This window comes from Glycine soja, chromosome 10, assembly GCF_004193775.1.
Source record: "Glycine soja cultivar W05 chromosome 10, ASM419377v2, whole genome shotgun sequence".
In the NCBI taxonomy this organism is placed as follows: domain Eukaryota; kingdom Viridiplantae; phylum Streptophyta; class Magnoliopsida; order Fabales; family Fabaceae; genus Glycine; species Glycine soja.
Window position 1 is genome coordinate 51,882,234 of NC_041011.1, and position 10,709 is coordinate 51,892,942.

The 10,709-nt window shown below is 27.2% G+C and overlaps 1 pseudogene across 1 annotated transcript; it reads right to left on the minus strand.

The window, feature by feature from the left end:
- Positions 1-7,584: 7,584 nt before the first annotated feature.
- Positions 7,585-10,709, minus strand: LOC114369459 (annotated as a pseudogene). The gene is made up of 6 exons (XR_003657633.1): positions 10,550-10,709; positions 10,310-10,456; positions 9,245-9,316; positions 8,939-9,104; positions 8,582-8,810; positions 7,585-8,285 (listed from the first exon to the last, which is right to left on the minus strand). The product of XR_003657633.1 is annotated as a monooxygenase 2-like (transcript).

The window sequence follows — 10,709 nt, forward strand, 5'->3', positions numbered from 1 at the left end:
ACGTATGCACTAGCTAGTGAAAGATTAATTAAAACCAAAAACATCACCACATGCCACGATGATTCGTCCTCATCAAATAACCGACAATACGCGTAGTACAGTGCATAATTGTATTAATTATAAACATTACAAATGTTTTAAAAAATTAATAAATAAAATATTTTAAACTGTAACTCATTAATCACATTAGTTTAACCTTTACATGCAGGAGGGATGTGGAGTACACTAAAATTAATAGTGGAGGGGTCAAGCATATATATATATATATATATATATATATATATATATATATATATATATATATATATATATATATATATATATATATATATATATAATAAAACATTAATTACAATAACAGTCCACCAAAATATTAATATTACATTAACATTTAATTAATATTTTAATGTATATTCAACAAATATTATACAATTTTTTTTATAAATCTAATATTTTTAAAACATTAATAATCTATCAAAATTTTATGTGTAAAAAACTGGTCAAGTCAATCCTCACAATTCCATCCGAACAAGTTATATTAAGTTACATATATCAAAATTTTATGTGTAAAAAACTGGTCAAGTCAACCCTCACAATTCCATCCAAACAGGTTATAGTAAGTTACATATTTCTTTAGTCATTTTAGATTTCAAGGTGCTTGTATTCATTTTGAGTTTGGTTCTTGTCCCCCAAGGTGCTTGTATATATTCATCTTTTTAATTTATTTTTGAACGGATGTTAGGGGTGGCTGTCTTTGGTATCTGGTGGGGTGGGTATCAACCTAATTGGAATCTATTCCACCGGAGTGTAGCGGCCTAGCCCTAATTCTTTTACTTAAAAGAAAATATTGCATATTTCTTAGGGTACACTTTTTATGATCATCTCATGAGTATTTTCTTGATTTTTTGGTTTTATAATATTTTTATTTTCTCTATTTTAATTATATTTCATCATAAAAATTTGGAAATTTTTTATGGAAAATGAAATGGTTAAATGCTTTCAAATTTTTTTAAAGAAAAAGGTTGACAGGCCAACCGAATTTTACACTTCCGGTGTTTCTTCTCTCTCAATTCATGCACCCATTTTTGGTCTTGTTATTGTTCTTAATTTGGTAATCGAGAAGAGAGATTTTAACTTTGATATGATGAAGAATGTTTATGGCATAACACCACAATTGTAGCAAAGTTATATTAAATCCAGTCCAATCGGTGATCTGATTGAGTTAGTGATTCAATCCTTGAGTCACAAATTGATTTGATTTAATCCACTATATATTAAAAAATTTAAAATTATATATATCTAATATATATATATATATATAATTAACATTATTTGATTAAGAAAAAATAATTTATACTTCAAAATCTAAAATAACAATTGAAGTATTAAAGTTATAACACAAGTCAAAAAATAATAATTCAATAAAATAATTACACAAGTTTTGAATTTTTTTTTGGAATATTTTGGAGCATTTTTTTTTGTTTTCTTTTTACACGAAATGGGTTTTAAAAACTGGCTTAAGTCATCAGATTTATCCCAATTCGATCGGGTCTGACCAGATCATCTCGAACCAAATATATATATGGCCGGTTCAATAATCAAATTGATCTGATTATGTCATCGAGTTCCGATTGGACTGATCTGACCGATCGGGTCGGACCGAGTTTTTGAACTATGAATTGTAGCATTTTTATGGATGCATATATGATAGACCTTTTGGGTCGAAGATGACATTTTTTAATGGTTTACATTTTTAAAATAAAATAAAGGTCCTGATAATTTTTAGTTAATACTAATTTAAATTAATTATTTTAAAAAATAGAAAAAAAATATAAAAATAAAATTATTTGAAAACATAAATGATGAAAATAAAAAATACTAAAATATAAAATAAAAACAAAAGTGGCATTTAACCTATTTAGAAGGAAGATAATAAAAAGAACATAAAATATTTTATAAAAAATAGAAAATAAAAAAATATCTGAATGTCATGTCAAACCAAATCCCAAACAAAAATAATTACTCTAATAATAATCTGTATACATATTTTAATTTTAATTTTGATTTTAAAGTCAGAGACCTTAAAGTATGCCTTGGCTGCTCTAGGACGGGACTTGATTTATGTTTAGTCAATTTTCTTTTTGTCTTGTTGCTTAAGTTCTCACTATACCGAAAAAGGCCTTGTGTGGTGATTTGTGAAAACTGACTTAAGTAATAATATTAGAATAAGTTAAAATATAATAATAATAATAATAAACCACTAAATTTAGAGAATTAAAATAAATAATTATAAATTTCAATTTTTTTTAAAAATCATAGTTTTGGACTATATCCTTTTAGTAACAAAAAAAACTGATTTAACAAAATAAGTTATGTTTTTCATCATGGAGTATGTACATCTATCTTCTTCTTTTTTTTTTTTTAAGTCAACCAGCTCATATTATTTCATGATATGTACATCTATTTTTTGTTATCTTGGTTATTTTGTAAGTTGTAATTTTTTCTAATAAAAGATATCTTGGTAGGATTGTATACTTTTCCATTAGAATAAATTAAATATATGTTGAGCTCCAGTGAATTTCTTCTGCCAATTAATAAATGTCGTAGACTGTTGAATGTTATAAGTTAATTTTTTTAGTATTCTTCTGGTGACTATTATTTTTCTATTTTTGCTGGCAAACATTGACCTACTTAGGCAGATATTGCTGGAATAACTTAGACCAATTCAACATATAAGCAGTATTGCAGTAGTAAGTTCCAGTGAATGAATTGAAACTCCATCTATCCTTTTTGTAATTCTTCAGTGCAAGTAACTAATTTTTATGTTAGATAGCTGAACAAACTTTTCAATATATACTTCAGTGCAAGTAAGTTATAACTGAGGAATTTAACTACGTAATTTTTTTACTTTTTTATTATCATTTGGGGGTAAATTTGTTTTGAAATTAACAAGTGGATATATTTTTTGAATTATTTTTCGTTTATGGATAAATCATAAAACAGTTACAACTTTCCAACAAATTTGTTAGAAGATTTGGTCTTACAACTAGAAATTGTATAAATATTTATGACTTCTATTTACAAAGTGAAAATTATTTTTAGGACTTATCATTAAATGAGAATTAATTTAAAAAATATTTCAATTTGATAATTTAAAAAAAAAATCCAAATAATAAAAAACGTGTAATTTTTCATCTGGGTGGTATGATATAAGAAGAAGCTACTGATGACAGGACAAAACATGCCAATAATAAATCGAAGCGCAGCCCCAATTACATACGACAGACAAACTAGCTAGATTCTTTTTTGCATGGAATCAAAATAATTCATGATAATGTTACGCTAGTTTCTTAATTTAAAATTCAGATATTAGTGTAAAGTCATCACTTTCCTCTGTCAAACAATTATTTTCTAGTGATGGGGCTATTTTAGTTCACAATGTCAAAGGATTTAATTAGTCAGCGACCTCTGTGTAACGTTGCTGATTAATTATAGAGTAAATATTCACTTTTCGTTGTTATGTCCCTAAAAAATAGAAAATTAAAATTTCATCTACATTTAAAAAAATTTATTTTTTAACTTTCGCTTTTAATTTAATAATTTATTGTTATTTTAATCCTGACTGAACTTAATTATTTATCAATATTTTTATTATAATTTAACTACATATTATCATTTTGTTTCCTAAAGTATTTTAATTTTTAATTAAATCTTACATTATATATAAATTATTAGCATGATAATAATAAATGATATTTTTTTATAGTGGTAATAATTATTTATCATCACAAAAATTAAATAAAAAATAATTATCAAATATAGAAATAAAAAATATTATATTTTATACTTAAAATTACTGTTAATTTATTTATTATAATTTATTAAATTAAAATTCTAATAAATAATAGTATAACAATGACAAAAGATAGTATAATTAAATTGAAAATTATTTTTTTTTCATAAGAATTAAATTAAAAATATATATTATATAAATATATAGATACTAACAAATTATTTATTTTAAAAAGTCGGTGTATTTATTTAATTAAGGAGAAAATTAAAATTAAAAAAATATAAAATAAATTATTTTATTCGATCAAAATTTAAGATAAAATTAAATATTTTTAGTTTTTCATCTTTTATTGTATTTTCTTTTATTTTGTATATTTCAACGTGACTAGTATAATGGTTGAATTATATTTTATACTCAATTTTGTATTTTGTATGTGTATATATTATGTACTTGAACATGATAAACCATAATTAACTTCTCTATAGAAAATATAATAAAATAATTATATTTTTAACTTATAATTAATCATGTCTTCTAATACTTAATTATGAAATAATAATGTGAAAACTTCAAATATTGAAGGAGAAAAAATAGGAATAAGATGTAATACACTTAAATCATTGAAAGAGTATGTATGGAAATTTAACACTTTCATTTTTCTTCTTTCTTTATGTGATTGTTAATTTTTTGAAGTGTCTTTTGGTCCTTAACATTATCCCATAAAATAGATTAATTAATTAACTAATCTAACATTTTATACATATTAATAACATATAAAATAATAATTTGATTTGCATAAAAGATCTTATTTAAAACTTTATAAAATCTTGTTAACAAAGTCCTGAATTTAGGACTCACTATTTCAATGTAAAGCTTATAAATTAGTTTCACATTTATAATATAATTTAAATAGTAAAATTGCATAAAAAATAAAAGTAAGAATATTATAATGTCTATTCTTATAATTCATACAACATGAGACTTAATTAAAAATTTAAAAATTATTTTAGTAACAAAAATGATAAAAATATGTTAAATTTAATGAACAAAATATTAGTAAATTATTAAGTTTAAAAACTAAAATAATAAGTTATTAAATAGACATATGATTACGATAAAATGATACATCACATCATAATCGTACCCTTATTTCATCATTAAAAATATCACATAAATATGTCTATTTGATTTAATTTTTCATCTTTCAGCTATTTAACTTTTAGTGTTTAATAAATTTAAGGATCAAAATCACTATTTACCCTTAATTATAAGTCTTATTTTTTTAAGAGAAAAATCTGTAAGTTTTATTTTTTTCTCTAACTTGATTTTTTCCTTTTAATTTTCTTTATTAAAATAGAAGAAAGACAGAGAAATCAGAAAAAAGGATAGATTAATATAAAAAAAATTTAAAAAATATTTTTTTAAAATTAGGTGATAAAATAAAAGAATATTAAGAAAACTTTTCTTCAATTTGATTTCTTTACTATTATTTAATTCATTAGCCACACATAATATTAGGTACACATGTTTATCATTGTCCGTAAATTACATGCGATTTCTTGACCGTGCGTGCGTGCGTATCCTACTATTAAATTTAACTAAGAATACTGTACCCATGTGTTTCACGCTCATATGTATCTTTTTCTCTCTGATCTCGTATCGTATCTTTACTTTCACGTTTATAATCATTCACAAAAAAAGCTCAGGTTTATCTTGATTGCAACCTGTATTATGCAGTTTCATATATGACCTCTTATTTTAGGTGCTGTCGCAATTAGATTGAAAATTGATTTTAAATATTTTTATTTCTTGTGCAAGTTAAACATGTAACATTGCTAGAGTTTCTTTTACTTTAGTGGCGGTAGGTAGGTAGAATTGTGCTCTAAAAGTTTAGTTCAATTGCCATCGGCAACATGAAATCTTATCAATATTTTATCTCTCTCAATTACATACTGTGCTCTTATTTTAGCTCAGTTGTGCTCTAAATTAACATACTATAATATATATATAGTAATGCTATTATTTTTTTCATTTTCCAACCAATTAGTACCAGAGTTTACATGAATCTTATGATTGTTGTTTTTAATTTTATTTTTGTTCCCATTCATGAAATTAATTATTAGGGGTTTTTTATTCATTTTTTTTTGTATTCACTATTCAGTACGAGATGTAGAATGTCGCAGTGCACTTTTTCCCAAATTTTATTGAAAATAAAACAATTACTATATTTTATGGATGAAATTAGAAACTGATTGAGGGCTTTAATCATTTGTTGTAAAGCCAAGACAACCTTATCTACATTTGTACATTTTGAATGATTGAGTCATTGAACACGATGATAATTGTTATTGTTTTTTTAGTTCGATTTCCCTTTACTGGATTGAAGATTAACAAAATTAGATAAGGGCATCAACTCCTCATTAATGTTATATGATCATAACCTCAGAAATTTATAATATTTCATCATCCACACTAAGAGAATCAATAAGGTTATTCTTGAGTGGTTCGAGATTTAATATTTGGATGAGAAATCAATTTTGCATTAGTGATATATCAAACTGATTTGAGACTTATGTTTATTACTGAATTTAATTTGAACCATATGCCCCCAATTGTAGTTTGCATTTGTATCAATAAATATGGAGAATGCATACGTTCTTTTACTGGTTGCTTAAGATGAAATTCTTGATGTTTAATAAAAAGGCTGGCGGTGCGAGAAAAAAAACGGTGTAAATAGCAACATAGTATCACTCATTTGTGGGGGATCAATCTATGTTATAGGTGTTGGGGTCGTGTACTGTTTTGTTTGTTGTTGTTTTTTTACGCTGCAATTTTGGTTTTAATAAAATTTGGCTTATTTACAAAAATATATATAAAAAATATCTGACGAAAAATTATCTAAAATTGTTGCAGGTAAAATTTCTTTTTAAACTAAAAATTAATTCTCCAACCTAAATCCAAACACGTGAATATTTACTTATTTTTTTAGAAGAACATGTGAACATTTTGACTTACAATCACATTAGCTGATATTTCAAAGTGACTTTTAAATTATCTAATGTAAACTAAAACATGCACTTAGTGTGTGTTTGATTTAATACTAGGAAATATCATAAAAAAATTTGCCTTCTATCAAATATGATTTTAGTAAAAAAAAAATGTTAGTTATTGTTCAGTAATTTGACTAGAAGCGATAAAAAGTAACTTGTGTTAAGTTGAAAAATCTGCACTAAATTTTACAAACACTCACCCAAACACACTTACAAAACATGGTTTATTGTCGTTTAACAGTGTTATGCACTAATCCAAGGGAGCGAATATTCATGTGTGAAGAAAATGTTAGATGAATTCTTTACAAATTACAATGTTTTCCTAGCCATTATTATGTTTCTTCTTATATTGTTGGACCTTGCTGCATGGATATATGATGCCACCAAGAAAGGGTCGTATGTTTACACCAAACTCCAGATTTTAGGGTGCTTTGTTAGGAAATATTTTTTGGATGAGATCTTTAGAAATGCATTTGTATTTTATCTGGTTGCATGTTTTATATTATACGTCTTTTTCTTACTTATATAATATTTAATCTTTTAATTTTTAATTTTTACACAATGTTTACCTTACATTTATATTTTATTTTTAAGTATCATATCACAGATTTTCATTAATCTCCTCAAAGGTTACTATGTTGAGATAAGCCTTGTCATTTTTCTGATTTATTCTTACACAGTTTGCTAATTAGCCTTAGCAGTTAGCACCATTGATTAGATATGATGGGATCTTTGACTATAGTCTTATAAGTGCACCTTTACCAATCAACTTCAAATAACAACGAGGAAAAAAAATTGACATAAAAAGTATAACAAGGACTAGAAATTCATTAAAATGGCCAAATGAAAGGCAACACAACACAGACGGACCGAGCATCTTACAAGATAACTGTGTCACTAAGAGTTACTATTGTTTAGTTTTCCACAATCATAACCCGACTTCTTGAACAATTGACTAGCTAAGAATGCAGCCAAAATGTTGTCCCTCAAAAAGGTAACCAATTTGGACTCAGCCTGCTGAATAGAACCCACCATATAAGCTGTAGCAATGACATCAATGCTTCTCCATCTTCTCTCCTTTGCATATTTCTTCAAGCTTCCCTCAATCCTTTTGAATTGGTCCTCTTCATCCTTCTCTTTGATATGTTTGGAGAAGGCCGCAGCTAGGCACCTGGCTAAAACAATCCCATCTTCTAAGGCACAGCACCCTCCCTGGCCAAGGTCTGGAGTCATGGGGTGGAAAGCATCTCCACCAACACAAATATTGCCTTTACTAATATTCCCAAACATCAGCTCCCAAGGGTGTCTATATCTCAATGGAGCTAATTGGAAGGCATCGATTTCGGTTTTTTCTATGTAGTATCTAACATCACTTGGCATATTCTCAAGCTTGTTTAGCACATGTTCTTTCAGTTTGGCAGGGTTCTCTTCTAGCTCTTTGTCTGCAAGCCAAGAAAAGTGGACAAGTAATTACATGTTTGGTTTGCATTTGGAAATGCTGTGGTACGCATTCCAATGCAAATCCAACAGAAAAAAACAAAATGAATGCAAAAGGATCTTAATCTATTAACAAAATTACTTTTATCTCAAAGTAATTTTTATAACGGATTCCCAAACATGCTCTAAATGTGGTAAAGGTAAGCATCTAAGTGTTATAAGATAATAGGCATAGTGAACGAATGCTATTTTTTGCAATTGAAGTTTCCACAATCAAAAAGTTCTATTTATGAAAAATTACCTTGGTTGTTGGGTGTCCAAGTGAAAAACCAGTAAACAACGTTTCCATCACAAGGAATAACACCAGCTCTAAAACCTTTGCCAAAGAACTGCATGAACCTGGGTTCTAACCCGTGATTGCTTTGAACCTATGCACAACCCCTAATTGCATATCTCCCTGTAAAAGAGGCATTCTTGAAGCCTAGCCACTTTGCTACTATGGAGTTCACTCCATCACACCCGATCAATACCTTTTTCAATTGCAAACATCCATGTATCAATTGAAGTTACTAACTTGGACTCATAGTAGAAGTTGTTTGCTTCTTATATATAAAAGATTTTTGCTTATTTCTCATACCATGTCACACATATTGTTTACCTTGGTTTTGATGGTTGTGCCATCAGCAAGATGAACAATCTTGTAGAAGCCAGATTCCTCAATAGCAACAACCTTTGACAAGTATCTGATGGTGTCACTTGGAAGTTCATTGGCAAGAGCTTCCAACAGTAACTTCCTTTTAACACAACGAATTTCACGGTTTCTTCTGCATCACACCAAAAAAACCACCCAACATAGCAAGAATATAATCTAACAAGTTAGTTTTAAACTCAAATTGAAACATGTGCACACACTAATTCAATTCTTGCATGATTAGGGTGAATTTTATTCATAGAGTGCACTTACTGCTGATTTCCTGTTTCTGTGAAAGGCATAACTGATGTTTGTTGCCCTGTAACCAATGAAGTAGTGACAATCCTGCACTCCAATTCCACTGGTTTAGTTTCATTGATAATCAAGTTGGTTAGCCAACAACATCCTAAATAATTTGAATTGTCTTCTTTTATTAACAAGACTAGTATAAAATTTCACCAAATAATAGAAAAAAAAAGGATAAATTGTTGGGTAATCAAGCTTCCACAAATAAAATTACTCATACATACAAAAGATCCTGAGAATACAATAAAGATTATACCGTAGAAAAAAAGATTGCACTGTAAAAAGAAATAATAACAAACACAAAAATTTAATGTAATTCGACACCTGTCGTCTACGTATACGGAATCATCTCAAAAAATATTTCACTATCACAAAAATGATTACAAGATTGTAATTCATCTCAAATAGTGTAATAGTGTATTACTCTGCAAATCCGAGTACCTCATTCAATGGTTACAAAAAATGATAATATTCTCACATAAAAAACACTTTTCTCTCAACAAAGTGACTTTGTTTCACAATTTCTACTCTTCTCATGCACTTTCTCTACATGTGTGTTATTTCTTCACTAATTTTCTTCTCTATTTATAGTGAAAATTGTCACCAATTATAACAAATAAGTTCTCTTGAAAGTTGAAATAAAAACAACTTCTAATGCATCTATTCAAATAATCTTCATCTAACAAAATATAATCTTTTACTTTACATTTAAACCACATAAACCTCAGTGATAAAAATTTAATTTTCAATATACATTCAACTTATCTTTTAATTTAAAACTCTACATAAATTTTAGTACTTACATTTTTCTTCTTTGTATTTCTAAAATGTGGCAGATTTCGTTCCTCATTAAGTTAAAATGAACTAAAAGGGTCAAGGACAAAACCACCCTATTCTAATAGTAGAAAGACCAAAATCATTATTTTCAAAACACTGGAATCAAACCCAATTTTCATCAAATATTGGAAAATCTAAAATGCATTTTATCCAAAAAAATAATAATATTGAAGTTAAAAACACTTGGCTGTGTACCCATTGAGCTGGAGATGTTGGTGGCGGAGGAAGTCTCCAACACCAACAGTATCCAATGCCTTCCAAGCATTTTCCCATATTGACAAAGCAAACCCAGTGACCCTCAAAGTGTCTGAAGATTCTAACACCAAACTTCTGATACCCAACCTACGAGAACCAATATCAAATACTAGCTTAATTAAATTACGTTAATTAATAAATAATCATATGGATAAATAGTTTGAGAGAAAATTATGGTACTTGTGAAGTCCTAAGGATGTTGTAAGGCCAGCAATTCCAGCTCCCACAATCACAATATCTTCAACCACTTCTGTTTCCATTATTCCCTATGCGATCTCACTACCTTCTAGTACTCTCACTATTTTAATTGGAATATAAAATATTAGGATTGAGTGATCCA